Raw genomic sequence first — 4,448 nt, forward strand, 5'->3', positions numbered from 1 at the left:
CACTCCTAGAGGCAAACTTTGACCAATGGGAAATAAGAACCCTCCTTAACTGCTTCCCCCTTTCCTTCCTAGATCAACAGTCCTAAAACACACCACATGCAGCTTGTCAGAGGTCCTTTGGGATTAAAGAATCACTCTTAGTGGTGGCCAACGTAATCATGCTTCCTTGCATTGGCTTTCCCAGCTTCCCTATTTAAATCACCACCCTGCTCTCCTGTTCCCTGAGATCTCCTTCATTAAAACCTTCCCACATAGCCTTTGTATCAGATTATGCTTTCTGGAGAACCCAGGCTAAGATACAGTTGGTTACAAACAAGGTCCACACTTTGAATTTGATTTGGTCAGTGTTTTCTTTTTATTATGTGTATTATGTGTGCATATATCTATATATATATAGATATATATAGATATATATAGATATATTTTTTGGAGACAGGATCTTGCTCTGTCTCCCAGGCTGGAGGGCAGTGGTGCAATCTCGGCTTACTGCAACCTCTGCCTCCCGGGTTCAAGCGATTCTCCTGCCTCAGCTTCCTGAGTAGGTGAGATTACAGGCCCCTGCCACCACGCCCCCAGCTAATCTTTTTTGTACTTTTTGTTGTTGTTTTTTGTTTGTTTGTTTGTTTGGTAGAGATGGGGTTACACCATGTTGACCAGGCTGGTCTTGAACTCCTGACCTCAAGTGATCTGCCCACCTCAGACTCCCAAAGTGTTGGGATTATAGGCATGAGCCACTGTGCCTAGCCTGGCCTATTAGATCTCCCTGATTTGTAGATTGTAAGGCAAGAGAAGGGAGAAGGCGCTTCCTTTGCATTTGAGCAATGCAAATACAGAGCATTTCCATCACTACAGACAGTTCCATTAGAGCTGGCCTAAAACTATCATTTCATTTCAGTTCTAGTATTTGTAATTTCTAGTATTTAATTCTTTTTGTTTTGGAGGCAGAGTCTTGCTCTGTCCCCCAGGTTGGAGTGCAGTGGTGCAATCTCGGCTCACTTCACCTCCCAGGTTCAAGCGATTCTCCTACCTCAGTCTCCTGAGTAGCTGGGATTACAGGTGTGTACCACCACGCCCGGCTAATTTTTGTATTTTTAGTAGAGACAGGGTTTTGCCATGTTGGCCAGGCTGGTCTCGAACTCCCGACCTCAGGTGATCTGCCCGCCTCAGCCTACCAAAGTGCTGGGATTACAGGCGTGAGCCACCGCGCCCGGCCACCACAAGCTATGTTTTCTTGTGCAGCTGTGGTCAGCTCAGTAATACACCATCTTGCATTTGCCTGCCTTCCTTCCCCTGGTCCCTAAGTTTTGTTACCCTAGGATTGCGCCTCCCATTAAGGCTTTCCCATGAAACGTTTACCTCTTGCTCTATTCTCTAGGGAATCCAGGCAAAGACAGTTTCCCAGAATCTTCTCCTTCATTAGGGTAAAAATCAGTGCTGGGAATTAAAGTATTAATGAGCACTCCAAATGAGTCTTATGACCAGCAAGTATGGCTGGCATAACCTTAAGGCATCCTCAGCTCTCAGATCTTGCATCAACAGGAAATGAGCTGCTAAAGCTGTGCAGAATTCAGAAGGGGAATCCATCCCAGAAACACTTTAGATGTGATCACGGAGGACAATGGACAAAGAGGATGGGCAAAGGGAGCAGCCCAGAGACAATGAAGCGGGCTAACTGAAGAACAGTGTCTGCTGCCCAAGCCAAGAGCGCTTGTGCTTGCTGCTCCTGTGTTGCAGGGAGGTAATGTGTGCTGTGAACTGGTGACCACCTTTTGATGTTCTCCTTCTCTCCTGTTACAGTGTTATTTTTTATTGAGGTTCTTCCATCCTTCTTTCAACAACTGGATTTTTTTCTTTTTTTGAGAGTGTTATTTATCTGTCGTACCATTGGTAGTCACATCTGGACCTAAATTAGAAGAATGCAGCTGGCTTCCTGCCCCTCCACCCCGCTCTTCTTCCCCTCTTCCAGCCTCTCCTCCTTCCCCAGTCTTCTGGTCTCCTCCACCGTGCAGCCTCTGTCCCAGCTCTTCCCCAGCAGACCCCTTCTCTGGGATTCCCTTCTGGGGCTCCCAGCCCCCTGGTTCTCCTGCCCCTGCCAAGCACATATTCCGCAGGCACCTGGGGAAGGGACGTCCTGGGCAGGGCCTGGCAGGGGAAGACGTCTGGGGCACTGCCCAGTGTTAACAGAGGGAGCTACCAAGAACCAAGTAGGGTGGAGCAACCGCAGCCTCTGTAGCCCAGAGTGCAGGGAGCAAGGACAGAGCTGGTTTTGCAGAGCCCTGCAGCCAGCAGTCCTGAGAAAAGCAGTGAATGTCATGGAGCCCAGCTGAAATGAACTGGTCCCCTTGAGCCTGACCCAAGCCCTGGTGCCAGAGTTCTATCCCAGAGCTGAGATGTTTTTGATCATCTTGAGAAAAATAAGCCTTGGCCTCCAGGCCAAATAAAGCAAACTTTTCTCCCATAGAGAATGGTGCTAGTTCCTAGCCAGGCGTGGTGGCTCAGCCTGTAATCCCAGCACTTTGGGAGGCCGAGGCGGGCGGATCACGAGGTCAGGAGTACGAGACTATCCTGGCTAACACGGTGAAACCCCGTCTCTACTAAAAATACAAAAAAATTAGCCGGGCGCTGTGTCGGGAGCCTATAGTCCCAGCTGCTCGGGAGGCTGAGGCAGGAGAATGGCGTGAACCCGGGAGGTGGAGCTTGCAGTGAGCCGAGATCGTGGGGCTTCGCTCCAGCCTGGGCAACAAGTGAAACTCCGTCTCAAAAAAAAAAAAAAAAAGAGAGAGAATAGTGCTAGTTCCTGAGGACCTGGAGGGCCCACAGCCCTGGGACACTAGCCAGAATCTTCCCTGCTTTCTTTCTCAGAACGAAGTGGCTTACCTGAACACATCTTCCTCCTGGCTCACACCAACCTGCAGAAAACTTCAGCTGGTCTGTCCTGGCCTTTCTCCTGTTTGCGGTCATCTGTGTGTGAAGGAAAAAGAAGAAAGGGAATTACTATGATTCCCTTAAATTTCAAACCAAGAAATTCCAGATGTTGAAGAGTCTGGGGAAAGTGGCCATGAGGTCTTATTACCAATCTGCATCCTCAAGCAGCACCCAAGACCCCCACAGGGGCAGTGAGGCCCTCAGCAACCCCAGAGGCCCAGCCAAGGCTATCCAGAGGCCTCCTTCCAGGTGTGGAACAATGACAGCTTTTCCAAAAACCTTATCCCCAGGCTGCAAACCACCTGGAAGAATTATTTAAGCATGAAAAAGTACAGTGTCCTACAAGGGGCCAGGGCCCACCATTAAGTTCAGTGCAGAGGCCCTGCGCTGCCACCTCCTGGACCATGTGAACGTATCCACAGTAGCGACCACAGATTTTCTCTTCAGTACCTCTGCGTAGGAGGGTTACCTGCCCGAGGGCAGCATTAGGACCCAAGCCACGTCTTGGGGCAAGTGTGCTGTTTTCTCGTCAGCAGGATCTCTGAAGTCCTTGCAACTGGGCAGAGATCTAGATGATCATGATGCAGTCTTGAGGTTTAATGAGGCACCCACAGCCAACTTCCATCAAGATGTAGCCACAAAACTACCATTCGCCTGCTGAACTCTCAGTTGGTCACCACAAAAAGGCATTTCCTCAGAGACAGTCTGTACAATGAAGGAATCCTAATTGTATGGGACGCATCTATATATCATTCAGATATTTCAAAGTGGTACCAGAATCCAGACTATAATTTCTTTAATAACTACAAGAGCTATCATAAGCTGCACCCCAATCTGCCCTTTTACATCCTCAAGTCCCAGGTGCCTTGGGAGTTGTGGGACATCCTGCAAGAAATCTCCCTAGAAGAGATTCAGTGATGCCTCCATCCTCTGGGATACTTGGTGTCATTATCATGATGACGCTGTGTGACCAGGTGGATATTTACAAGTTCCTACCATCCAAGCACGAGACAGACTTGGGCTGCTATCACCAGCAGTTCTTCAACAGCGCCTGCACGATGGGCGCCCACCACCCGCTGCTGTATTTGGTGAAGTGCCTCTATGAGGGCACAGGTGAGGACATTTACCTGCTTGGAAAAGCTACACTGCCTGGCTTCTGGGCCATTCACTGCTAAGCATGGGCTCCCTGGTTTTTTATGAATGGTCTCTTGGCCACCCCAGCCTGGGAAGCCCATTTTCCTGAACAATCCCAGCTTGCGCTTGCACTCTAGGGACCTCTGTCAGCAAGATCTCTGGGAATTCAGGAGCCTGAGGGCAAGAAGTCAGGCCCAGCCTCCCCTATAGTCACAAAGAGTGTATGAGCCGAGAGCCTTCTGCCACACACACACACGCACACATGCACACACGCATACACCCACACCAGCATTCTCTCCAGACCCCATCCTCCCCACTTTCCACACAGGTAGATGCAAGATCTACCTTTCCCAACAGGGCTGCCAAAGCTGGACTTTGTTCCAACTGAA

General features: G+C 49.6%; 1 pseudogene; it reads left to right on the top strand.

Annotated features, from left to right (window-relative positions):
* The first annotated feature begins 1,487 nt into the window (after positions 1–1,487).
* LOC100430729 (beta-galactoside alpha-2,6-sialyltransferase 1 pseudogene) lies at positions 1,488–4,234 on the top strand (annotated as a pseudogene).
* The last annotated feature ends 214 nt before the right edge of the window (positions 4,235–4,448 follow it).

Source organism: Macaca mulatta, chromosome 10 (assembly GCF_049350105.2).
Source record: "Macaca mulatta isolate MMU2019108-1 chromosome 10, T2T-MMU8v2.0, whole genome shotgun sequence".
Taxonomy (NCBI): domain Eukaryota; kingdom Metazoa; phylum Chordata; class Mammalia; order Primates; family Cercopithecidae; genus Macaca; species Macaca mulatta.